This window comes from Lissotriton vulgaris, chromosome 5 (assembly GCF_964263255.1).
Source record: "Lissotriton vulgaris chromosome 5, aLisVul1.2, whole genome shotgun sequence".
Classification (NCBI taxonomy): Eukaryota; Metazoa; Chordata; class Amphibia; order Caudata; family Salamandridae; genus Lissotriton; species Lissotriton vulgaris.
This window is the reverse complement of record NC_141693.1, coordinates 1,187,451,317-1,187,464,437: the sequence shown is the minus strand read 5'-3', so window position 1 is coordinate 1,187,464,437 and position 13,121 is coordinate 1,187,451,317. Positions and strand designations below refer to the sequence as shown.

Below are 13,121 nucleotides of genomic sequence, written 5' to 3'. Positions count from 1 at the left end.
GATTACGATGTCATTAGAAAGGCCTCCGAATCGGATCTGGCTTTTATGGATGCGATTCGTAGCCCTCTATTCCGACAGAATCATACACAGGCTCGAACGACCAAGTAAAATGTGATGATCGTGTACGCATCAACCAAACGTTTTCCAACTCAATCCTGTCTGTATGACTCGTTCGGAGCCGAATTGTGCAGCGCAATGGAGCCGGATTCCGACCGAGCACTTACGATGCGCGATTCAGACTGCTGCATCGACTCGTTCTCAGCGAGACAAAACGTCTGTCGGAAGCATACTTCGGGGGGCCATAGCAGGCCCCCCTTCACCTGGGGCCCTCTGAATCTGTTACGGGGAGTGCCTATGGGTCCCCCCGATCCAAGTAGGCACAGTGTGGTGGGCACCATGGGGTGACCACCACAAGGTGTACGCTTTTCCCCCACCCCTTTTTTGCTGTGTACAGGCTCCCATGGAGTTCAATAGGAGTCCAAGCGAAACGAGTCTGTAAGCACACGGATGCATCGTACTCGCTCGTTCAGACGCCAGGTGCACGATTCTCTGATAAAGCGCTATAGATCCAAGTCATACGGAGGGCTTTCTTAGCGAGATTGGCATCTGGCCCATAGAAGAAGTGATGCATTATAATTATCTGGGCATAATAATAGATACAACATTAATTTTGACTGAACACATAACCAATCAGATAATAAAAGCATTACTTATTATCCAGTCACTAAAGAAATACTTCAAAGTTTATAGTGGTTAGGCCATTTCTCAATAGCAAACTTATTTGGACTCTTCTACATTCCGTTTGATGGATAAATCAATTGCAAAGCTGAACACAATGTACATAACTGAAATTTGGTTCCTGTTAGGTCTTCATTCTTCGATCAGCAGAGTAAAAACCTACTAGAGAATGGGTACTCACAAACATTTTCCCAAAGGCCCCAAAGTTTGGTCTGCGATAGGACAGAGGGCCGCATTGATGCCAGCAGGGTGGTGGTGCGATGGGAGAGGGGGCGGCAAGGTGGGATTAGAGGAATCAAAGCATATACATCTAGTGGCTGCAGTGCAGAATGTGAAACCAGAAAACCTGGAATTAATCCACACTCCCCCACTTTACTGAATTGGCAGATCCTAGGCAATTATTGTATTTACATTTCCCTCCAGTTTCTTCATTATCACATAAAAGAGGATCTTGAAATATATGACTCCAGGAGGTGCGCTGTACAAAACCTTCTCCTGTGTTTTATTTAATAAACTAATACGTTGTTCATGAGTAACAGATACCTAGGGCGCCCTAAGAGGGCACATAACTTTTGACTTGCCTCATAGTTCGCTATTGGCATTGTTGTCAGTGTGGTGGGAAGAATGAATGTTTCTAAATTCATATGTTAAAACTATCACTTTTTAAAAAAAACCTTCTCAAAGCATGATATAATCTGATATACTCAAGTGAAATTGTTCTGCATGTGAATGAAATACACTTTTTGAATTTTGAAGAGACCCTATCATATTTGTACATTTTTTCTACAAGGTGGCTTTCAAAATGAAGTTGTTCCTAAACCTAAGTGCTGCAGGAAAACCTAGTTACTTCCTTTCCCTAACTTCAATTAACCCTTAAATAAAGGTTTGTCTGCTTATTCAATTTTTTTAAAATATTGTGCTTACACGAGTGAACAGCTGCCTATTGGCTGCAAGTAAAAGTCAGAAGGCCTGCATGTGGCGCCCTGGCCATAGTTTGAGAATCCCTGGACATGAGTTATCTTTAACATCCCTATTTGTGAGACATATAGGCAGGGCCATTGGAAACATGCAATTGTGCAGCTGCAGCAATTTTTCCATAATTGTAGATTTGCCACATTAACCACATAATCCATCATTTGCTGCATAATCTGCAGATTTTAACAAAAAATATGTGTTTCTAGCTCAAACGCTTCAAAAGTTAGTAAAAACACAGCGACACATGTTGCCGTGCAGTGGAATGATATTTGCAATGGTTGACTGGTCACCTTTATATAGCTTTTGGCTACTTTGTCTATATGTGAGGCATATAGGCAGGGCCACTGGAATTATGCAATTGTGCAGCTATAGCTATTTTTACATAATTGTAGATTTGCCACATTTACCACATAATCCAACATTTGCTGCATAATCTGAAGATCTTAACAAAGAAAATGTGTTTCTAGCTCAAACGCTTCAAAAGTTAGTAAAAACACAGCAACACATGTTGCCGTGCAGTGGAAGGATATTTGCAATGGTTGACTGGTCACCTTTATGTAGCTTTTGATTAAATTTGGGTGTTAAACTGGTACTAAAGAGGTACAACAAATGCCCAGACACTGGTAACAATCTTAAAAATCACAAAATTAGGGATGGTCGGTAATCTTGGACCTGCCCATGGAGTTTTGCCTGCTCTGTGCTTCGCTTGGAGGGCGGAGTTCACCAAAAACTCTGGTATCACCGCGTAGTGGAGTTTAATGTACATATCCACAAAAGCATGCCATTAATTATCTGCCCTTTATAAAAATGAATTCCGCGCTCCTGCAACGTTCCTCAATGCTGAGAGCAGTCATGTGATCTGCAAGAAGCTGTTAGTGCAGGGGCCACCTGCGCCAATGAGTCTCACAGTGTGCTGCGCTCCAGTCCCAGCCCCACATAATGGGAGGCATTATAGCGAATGTGGCAAGGAGGAAATAATTTCCTATGCACAGGACCAGGGAAGTTATTGATCTTGTTGGCCTAAACAAAATTGATGTATATTTATTGGATGTGGGTGCCATCCTCTTGCACTCAGATATACTGTAGAAGAATTGCGTCCTGTGTGCACCACATGTGTTATTATTAGGGCGGGATGGGATACTATTTTTTTTTTTTAAGACCAATGGTCCCAAACTTTATTTAATTTCACAGGTAATAAGGCAATTGATCACACAATGTCATAAAAAAGAATAATTACTACAAACGTTACCCAGCTAGTAGCATGTTTTGACATGTCGGTCATACATAAGTGAAAATAAACAATAGCCAGGGGAGATGCATTAGTCCGCAAATGGCAGTGCTAGGAAAAGTCTCGGGTTGCAGTGCTCGTAGCCCGCAGCACTGCAAAAGGGACCAAGGTGGTCATGATAGCCAACAACCATTGTCTTAGGCCGCTTTCCCTGTTCGGCACAGAAGCAGTCAAAGGCAGGATCACATCTCACACCGTTATATGGGTCGCTGGGTTACAGTCTCCTGATCTCGGCAGTGTCCAACAGGCATTGTGTGAAGAGTAAACGGGGAGGGGAAATCGAACATCATCATGGGTACAGTAGAAACAATCTCTCTGCCAACCAGGAAACACAACAGGGAATTTAAAAGAAGGGGGGAGGGAGAAACATTTCAACAACAGTCAGACTAGTATTTGCGTGTACAGTAATGTATCAGTGATCCTAGCTGTGTGTGTTGCACCCTATGTGGGCCGTGTGGGGGCGGGGGCGGCTGAGAATGTAGGGTTGCTGCGATCGCGGGGCGGGGGGGGGGAACGACAGGGGACTCCTCCCGCTGGGCAGGACCCCGGTGGCCGGGGGAGGGAAGGGGGGGGGAGGGGGGCTCGCTCCACAACCGGACGGTAGACGACAGGACCCTCACTGTTCCGTGTCGGGGCGGTCACTCTACACCGGCCTGGGTGCACGCCCGGTGGTACGCGGCCAGGGCAGCGTCCCAGTCTTGGGCAATCCGGTACTTCCGGAGGCCCGCGGTCTCTTCCCTGTGTAGAGACACACTCTCCGCACAAGCCCAGTTGTCAAAAGAGCGACGCCAGTCAGCAGGGCGCGGGGGGGCGGCACTCTTCCATCGTTTCGTGATGAGCCGCTTAGCTGTAATGAGTCCTAGGTCCCAGAAACGTGCCCTTAGTTTGGTCTGTTTGGTTCTCTTGTAGAGCCTCAGTAGGCATGCTTCCCACGTCTTGGGGAGGGTATCGCCCGTGGCCGCCGTCAATGTGTCAGCGACCGCCGACCAGTACAAGGTGAGGTGGGCGCAACTCCAGAGTGCGTGCAGGAAGTCTGAGTTCTGGAGGCCGCACCTGGGGCACGCCGACGACGTGAGTCTGAAGTAGCGGTTCAGTTTGTCTGGGGACAAATACGCGCGGTGTATTATGTAATATTGAATGATCTTAAATCGCGCGTTGCGAGGAATATTTCTGGCGCCTGCCAATACCGCAGCCCATTGTTTGTCCGACCAGACACTACTCCGGCCGGCCGTCCACTTCTCCCTCAGCTTTTGGGAGGAGAATTGAGTATGACTGTGCAGCGCTTGTGCTAACCAATGCACTATATGGGAACCATTGCCCATCACATGTAGATACTGGATTAGCATATGTGTGGACAGCTCGTGGGCCAAGTCACCCCATGCCTTCGTTAGCTTGCGGAGGAGCCTGGCGTGCGCCAGAAATTGGCCCACTGGCAGGCCGGTGTCTGCGGCCAAGGTCTCGAAGGGCAACAGCTCTCCGTCACTATACAGGCCGCCCAGTTCGTCCAAGTCTGCCGCAGTCCAGCTGCGTAGCTCGGTTGAAGACAGCGCGCCAGTACCCAGGGGGGTCCCCAGAAGAGGCAGGTTGGGGGCATAGGGTACCGTACTTTTGGTGAGTCTGAGGCTCCGCATATAGCACTGTCTCGCGACTGCCACATGGATCTGAATGGGGGGTCGGCCCCGTGTCAGGGGTGTGGAAGAGTGTCAGCACCTGTACGGGGGACAGGGTAGTGTCGATCATGGCCGTATCCATCAGGTTCTTACCACTCAGCCAGTAAGCAACCCATTATAGCTGGGCCGCTAAATAATATAGTTCCTGATTGGGAACTGCCAAGCCTCCAGAGTCCGAGGCCGCTTAGAGGGTCCTCAATGCTACCCGGGGGCGCCCTTTATTCCAGATGAGGCGCCTGGTAAGGGCCTCCAACCCCTTGAATATGCGTGCCGGTACATACTGGTAGGTTAGCTTAAAAGTAGAGGAGCCGGGGGAGCATTATCATCTTGGTTAGCGCCACTCGGGCCGGCACACTCAGTGGGAGGGAGTTCCAGAATGTGACCTGGGCCGATAGCGAGGATATGGCTCTCACGAGGTTGCCCTCCAGGAGATCTATAGGGTCCCGATAAATGAGGATCCCTAGATACCTGAATACCGTCGGGTGCCATCGGAGCGTCTCTCCCATCATGCGCACATCACATTGTGGCATCGTGTCACTGAATGCATAAGCTCCCGATTTAGCCCAGTTAACGCGGAGCCCTGACATGTCTCCGAACGTTTGAAAGATGTCCGTGATTGCCGCGGGTATATGGGCGAGGTCCCTGATATATAACAATAAGTCGTCGGCATACAGAGACACCGAGTGGACGCCATCTGCCAGCGGGATACCCCAGGTGTCGCCGGAGGCACGGAGCAGTTCTGCCAATGGCTCCATCACAAGGGCAAATAATAGAGGGGAGAGGGGACAGCCCTGCCTGGTGCCCCTCCCAATCCGAATCCTGTCAGAGAACAATCGCCCAGTCCGGACTCGTACCTCGGGTGCCTGGTAGAGGAGCCCCACCATCTGGACATAGGCGTCGCCCAGCTCGTACTTCTCGAGGACTCGGAGGAGATAGGGCCATTCTACCGAGTCAAACGCTTTTTCCAGATCAAGTATTATGCATCCTGAACGTGGCCAGGTGGGAGTCGCATTCCGTTGGACTCTGAAAAAGCGGCGCAAATTGTAAGACGTGCTCCGGGTGGGCACAAAGCCATTCTGGTCAGAGTGTACCAGCGTGGGGACTAGTGGTGCAAGTCTCCGGGCCAACGTCGCTGCTAAGATTTTGTAATCGGTGTTGAGGAGCGCTAATGGTCTGTACGAGCTGAGCTCGTTTGCCTCTCTACCTGGTTTTAGCAGGGAGATCACGTTGGCTTCATTCAGGGATGTCCGGAGTTCAGCATCCTCCGATGCCGCCTTATACACCTTCAACAGTTTCGGTATTAACACCAATGAGTAGGCCTTGTAGAATTCAGCCGGGAGCCCGTCAGGGCCCGGTGCCTTGCCATTGGAGAGGGAAAAAATCACCTCCTGCAGTTCCTCGCTGGTAAGCTCAGCACCTAGCTCCGTCTGGTGGGCAGGAGTGGCTGTCGGAAGTTGCAGTGTCGCCAGATAGTCTGTGATCTCCACCACGGTGGCCCGCAGCCGTGAGCTGTATAAGGACCTGTAATGTGACGTGAACGCTTCGTGTATCTGTTTCTGGGTGTAGACTTCAACGCCCTGAGTCGTATGGATCGACAGCACCGACGCGGACTGGGTGTCTTGTCGTATCAGCCACGACAGGAGCCTGCCAGGTTTATCACCTGCGTTATGGGTGCGTGCGGAGTGCGCCGCAAAATTAATGTTCTTCAGCCTCTCCATCAAAAGAGTGTGATCCGCCCTGGCCGAGACCAGCCGGGAGTCATCGCCCTCCGCCGCCTCCCGTTCTTTGTCTAGTAGCGTCTCTTCCGCCCGTATCAGACCTCTCTCCACCTGTCCCCGTAGGCCCGCCTGCACACCGAGGCAGCTCCCCCTGGTCACTGCCTTGAAGGCGTCCCACTCAATTTTCGGGGACGAGGTCGAGTCGCTATTGTCCTCAAAATACTGTATCACCCTCCTAGATATCTCCTCTCGGAATGGGGTGTCGAGTAGGAGATCCGGTTGCAGGCGCCATGTGGGTACAGGTGGGCGTGGTCGCCTCCATCCATAAACTAGAGTGTGTGGGTTGTGGTCCGAGTGCGTCCGCCCCAGGTAGTCAGTGTCTGTCACGGAAGGAATCAGGTCGCGGGACATCATATATCTATCTAGTCTGACGTGTAACGAGTGGGCTCCAGAGTAGTAGGAATACACCCGGGCGGTAGGGTTTCTGACTCGCCAGGCATCTTGTAGGTTCCACTGCGCCGCCCAATCAAGTAGGGCCCTGGAGGCTGTCTGCGCAGGGGCGATTATCGCCGGGGGGGTCGAGCGGTCAAGGGAGACATCTAGCACATTGTTGTAATCCCCACCCAACAGCAGGGGTACGTCAGGCCAAGGTGCAATCACTGCCGATAATCGTGTTAGGAATTTCCCCTGTTCTACATTAGGTGCGTAGATGGAGGCTATAACAATCTGTTGCCCGTCTAGTCTGCCCTGTATGAAGACATAGCGCCCCTCAGTATCAACGTTGCTGTGTGTCAGTGCAAATGAAGCCCCCGGCCGTACCCAGATCAGAGTCCCTCGTGCAAATGCTGAAAAGGTCGTGGCGAATATTTGCCCCCTCCACCTACGGCGAAGTGTGGCTACCTCAGTGGCGACCAGGTGGGTCTCCTGTAGTAGTGCAATCTGTATCTGATGTCTTTTAAGATAGGAGTACACCTGATATCTACGCGAGGGTGTGTGCATGCCCCTGACATTCCAGGTACAAAATTTAACCATAGTCATCACAGTATCCATCTCGCCCAAGCACTCGCCCCCCCTCCCCCAACCCCCAGCACGCCCCGCCCACACACGCACAGCAGCAGTGATCAATGGCCATTTTTCCCACCCGCCATCCCACACAGACCCAGGAATGCGCGCTGTAACACTGCAGTGCCGACACTAGTCTCAAAAAGAACAGGAACAGAACCATAATACCAAAAGGGCAACAACAAAACAAGTCGCCGCCCAAACGCTCTGACGAGCTCAATCAATCCGTAAGTTCAGTGGGGGGATGACAAAGTACGTCACTTAGGTAAAACAAGTTGGTTCACTAGGCCAAGAGAGCCGTGGTGACTCCCCTCCACGGGCAGTGGGCCAAATGGCATCAGAAGTCAATGGCAGTGCCCACAAACAGGGCCAGAGTGTCTAATGTCACATGACTCGGTTGCTTAGTTCCGGGGGGGACCTCATCTGCTTTTCCCTCGAGGGGGCACTCCCCTCTAGGGGTCCGTCCACCCCTCCAGCCCAGCGTTTCCGGTGTTACTCGAGTGGAACGGCTCCGTCCCCCCTTCCCGGCGGTAATGGCAGCACATGGTTCATCCGGGAGGTGGGGGGGGTCAGAAGCAGAGCACAGGCCCCGGGGACAGAGCCGGCTGTGGCCACCGGAGTCTCTAGGAGTGCCGGTGGGGGCCCCCAAGTGGGCCAACCATGGTGGTGTACGAACTGCCAAGTGTCGCCAGCTGCAGTAGCCCAGCCAGGGCTAGGGTGAGGAGGGTTGCTATGCTATCAGGTCCGCCGTTTGGGGTGTGACATCTGGTAAGCCCTCCGTATTCGGATAATCTGGCAGTCCGTACAAATATTCGTCGTCTTCACTCCCGCGTGATCGTGGGCTGGCGTTGGAGATCAGGATGGGTGACTGTGATCCACTGATCTCAGCTGCTATCCGGAGGGCCTCTTGCTGTTCACTCTGAACTTGCTCCGGTGTGGGGCCTATCTCCGTGTCCGCGGCTGGTGATCCGGCCCTCGAGGTGCGCCGGTGTCTTCGTCTGCGGGTGCCTCGATTCCTACGTTGCTCCATCGGTGCGGATCCGTGGCCCGTATCTACCCCAGAATCCAACCAGGTCTCCGCTGCCTCAGGAGTATCAAAGAAGTGGGTCTTGTCCTGTGCCACCACTCGGAGGCGTGCCAGGAATAGTAGTGAGTACTTGAGAGCCAGACGCCTGAGTCGTTGTTTCACCGCTAAGAACGATTGACGTTGTCGTTGGACCTGCACGGTGTAGTCGGGGAAGAACATCACCTTGGCGTTGTCCACCTTTATGTCTGATAGTTTCCGTGTTTCGCGTAGGATGGCGTCCCGATCACGGTATTTCAGTACCCGCATAAGCATTGGCCTCGGATTGGAGCCCTCCGGGGGTGGACGGGACGGCACTCTGTGCGCTCTTTCCACTACAAAATGCGGTGACAGCGTGCCCTCCGGCAATAGTTCTCGGAGCCAGGTCTCCATGTGTTCCGCTGTCTCCCTCCGCTCCCATCGTTCCGGCAGGCCTACTATGCGTACGTTGTTTCTCCTGGCCCGTCCCTCCGCATCTTCCGCCCTGTCCTCGAGGAACTCCACCCGGTTGAGTAGGTCACGTACGTGCTTGTCCGTCTGTGCCAGCTTGGACGAGGTCTCCGCCATCGTTTGTTCCAGGGCCGTGGTGCGTTCGGACAATTTCTTGTGGTCCGCTCGGAGATGCGTCCGGTCCACCGCCACCTTATCGATCTTGGTCTCCAGCGATGTACGGGTCAGCTGCACTGATTCCTCCAGGCGCTCCATGGCCGCCAGCATAGTGTCCAATTTGGAGGCAGTCTGGTCAGCCTCGGAGTTCTTCACCATCTTTCCTTTGTTCAGTGTCCCACCGGTGCCGGTCTTCGCTCTGGTCCCCCCTGACATGGGGCTGGTCGACGCTGCAAGGCAGCCGGGTGGGTAGGTCCCCGCAATAAACACTGTTGAGACCTGTGCGTGATGGCCACAAGTTTAGGCACTCTGCTCGACTCGTTACGGGCGGAGCGTGGTTAGCGGGGGGGGACCGCTATGCTGCCAGGCCCTCCGGATCTTGCTCTATGTCACCGTCTGGGGAGGGCGAGATGGCGGCGTCTCGACTGATGTGGGAGCTCTCATGTGCCGCCGGCTGTCAATGTGGGTGTCTCAATGGCGAACCGCCCCCCTGGCAGCGCCACGTGTTGATCTGCTAGGCCGGACCGCGTGGTCTCTCCGGTCGTACCCGCCTCCCGTGCCTGGAAGGGTACGCTTGGCTAGGCGACTCTGGACACCGCCCAGCGCTGTGTGGGGCTCCGTGTGGCTCAGCGCGGGGCTAGCAGTGGTGATGAGTGCGGGGCCACACTGGTTCCTCACCCGCGCAGGCACAGGGTAGTCCCCTCAGTGTAGGGCTGGCGGCCGGTGGGGCTGTTTAGTAGTGGTCGCGGTCTGTGTGCTGCGTGGGCCGTATCTCCGAGTGCTGGCCAGGTCCTGCGCCGGTTAGTGGCTGCTGCAGGGCGGAGGGCAGGGACAGGGGCCCAGGAAACAGGACCTCATAGCCTCCGTTGGTGGTCGCCGGGGCCCAGGGGCAATATTGTCAGTGGGGGCCCGGCTGGGTGTCCCCAGCTTCGTCAGGCAGGGTGGGCCGGTGTCACAGCCCGCGGTGGGCCAGGGTGCCGTGTCCGCCGTCAGCGTCTGGGACCCCCGAGTGGTGGGGCTGCCGGGGACACCAGGCGCCGCGGCGCGATCCCGTTCCCCGCTCCAGGGTGCGCAGGGGAGGACGCACGCGTCGCGGCCTACCTCGTAGGTCCGGATCCCTGGCCTCCAGTAGTTGGGCCGCCGGCCGGAAGTGAGCCCAGGGCAGGTAGGTGCCGGGGTTGTAGTCGGTCGGAGGGTCCGTCGCTCCAATCTGCCTGAAAATCGCTCTGGCGGTGGATGGGGCTCCCGGGTGCACTCGTTTCAAGTCTGGGCTCGCCACCGCCGATATTGAAGGAGAAATGGCCCGTGGTAGGGGAGCTTCACTCGGAGCTCAGCCCGGGCACGTCCGCTCACATCGCGTGCTTAGCCACGCCCCCAGGGCGGGATGGGATACTATGACATACATCATGTGGTGTAAAGCTCCTGTGTGTGTGTGCATGTTGTGTATGTGAGTGAATGCAGTTTGTGAATGTGCTTACAGTGCGTGAGTGAGTCTAAAAAAGTAGGTGTCCTGTGGAGAGTCTGCCATAGGCTTTGAGAGGTAACTGACCAGTTATGGCCCAATTGAGTGTGCATTGGGTGGTCAGAGTGTGTGGGTCTTCTCTACAGTTGTGATCAGGGGATGGTCAATGTGCAAGCTGCCTTCTACCCACCTAAGTGCGGTGATGCATGGGTTGTCCCTGCAGGGGGCCTTAAGTGGAGTCCGGGCCTTTGGTCTCCCCATATTATCACAGTCAGATGAGGAGGGAGCTCCCAGTTGTGTTTGGGTCTTGCATGTTTCCAAACCAGGGGCATGCCCATTAATTATCTCCGCTCATTGTGTAAAGGCTTGACTCAGTGTTCCTAAACAGACCTCTGTGGCTTGCTTGTTCCTTGAAAGCTGGACTGGTGACTAACTGGACCTACGGTTCTGTTTATGGCAATCACTGCACTTGAATTTCCATCTTCGATCCACCCTCCTTGAAGAGCCAGATTGCCAAGCAAGCCCGCATCCACCCACCCGAGGTGCCCTGGAAACTTCTCAGACTGAGGGTCCTGCTCTGTGTGACTATTGGTGCCAGTGCCTTGTCCCGATGACAAACAAGACAGCAGCAGCCCTGTGCGTCATGCACTTGTGCAGTAAACCGCCACATTCCCAAAGGGCATTTCACAGAAAAGGAAAACACCCCTATGTTTAACTTCTCACTGATGCGGTATATAAACCAGGACGTAGTGGAACACCGCTAAATTTCATTCAGGTTTTGTGCAACCCCGCATAATTCTACAGAGTACAATCCGTCAGTTCTGCCCACCCCTAGACAAAAAAAAGAAGTAGTACCATCATAAAATGTGCCCCATAATGCTACATAATTTGCCTTTTCTTGCTGCATAATTTATTCAACCCGGAAGCATAATTAGACCCTCCCCTGCCACATAATTCCAGTGCCCTGCATGTAGGGGCAGATTTAAACTAAAGTGCATATTTATGAGAGGCTTGCATTACGTTTGCCCCACGCAAAGTGATACATGCGTGATGCAAGCCTTTAAGTCGTATTTATGAAGCGTGGCTTTTAGTGGCTTCATAAATCTGCAGTAAGGCAACACAGCGCAAATCACTGCATTGCTATACTCTGTTCAAGGGAGGCATTCCATGGACATTGTGATGGGTTCCTCTCATGCATATCCCCTGGCTTTTGATGCATTCCCAGATTTAACAAACCTGGTAAATTTAGGAATGTGCCAAAAATATATGCCACCCCAGGTGAGACGTAACAAAGAGAAATATCTCTATTTCTCCTTGTGTTTTTCAGTTTTCTCTGTGTGATGATGTTTGTAACGAGGACATGTTTGCATTTTCCCCCCACTTCTTTCCCCATTTGAGACCCCTGGATGCTGGTTTGCTGACTCTGGGAGTGCCCTGGGCTCTGCTAGGCAAGCCCCAGTGCTAATTTGAATACACAAGTGAAAACACACGCATGCATTAGGATACACTATGTGTAAGGGTACACCTATAATTGGCATGACCTACCCTATAAGTGCCTAATAGATAATAGGGCAAGGGGTATTTAAACTACCTTTAAGTCCCTTGTATATAATAGGGCCTGGAAATGTAGAGGCCAATATCCTTTGTTGCGCTTGCATGTGGGTACTGCTGAGTGCCTGAGTTCCTTTAAAACGCAAACTTGCTCTGTTGCGCTGCTTTTGAATCTAAATTGGTCCCAAACTCAACTTTGGTGGTAGGGGCACTTAAAAAGTGATAACTAGCACTATCTTTACTTATTAAGTACCACCAGGGCCTCCCCTAGGTATCCCATGGGAGGGGAGCATGTAATTATATGCAGGGTCCTTATAAAAGACAGTTCACTGACAGAATATCGACTACAAAAATATAGATGTATAAATATTGAGGTAAAAATATAGAATGCAAAAATATCGACTCCCTATACTTAAACAGGTAAGCACAAAAATATCAGAAAAAAAGATATAGTTTAATATAATATAGTTGTATCAAATATACGAATTTAAAATACATATAATTTTAAATATTAAAATAAACATAAATTAAATTCTGCCTTTATTTTATAAAAAAAGAACATTAAGGGGTCTATTAGTATGGCGGGTGAATCGCCCTCCATAACAGACCGCCCGCATGCAATTTACCCCCACCATATTATGACGGCGGAGGCGGAAAATGGCATACACCTGCCATGGAGAAGTGTGGCTCAAGTGGTTGGAGCATTTTTGGAAACAAGGAAACCCAAAAGGGGCCTTTGGACCGTGGGTCATTTACTTATTACAAGGAACAGGGGTCCTAAAGGGTTAGCAATGCAACAAACAATATTAATATAGACCACAATAAGTACTATATTTAGTCCCAACCCAGCCGGGTAAGGAGTATTTTATTTTCAAGGATACCAAAAAATAAATTGACCTATAGAGGGTCAGTAATGGACATTAAAATAGGGTACAATCCTGTACCTATCCCAAGAAAGTGGAAAAAGCATAGGTTGAGAGAAAGATGA

The 13,121-nt window shown here is 51.8% G+C and overlaps 1 protein-coding gene across 1 annotated transcript in view; it reads right to left on the bottom strand.

Moving 5' to 3' along the window:
* The window catches only part of LOC147712245 (scavenger receptor cysteine-rich domain-containing protein DMBT1-like), a 283,837-nt gene that overhangs the window by 243,825 nt on the left and 26,891 nt on the right, over positions 1–13,121 (bottom strand). The window lies entirely within an intron of this gene.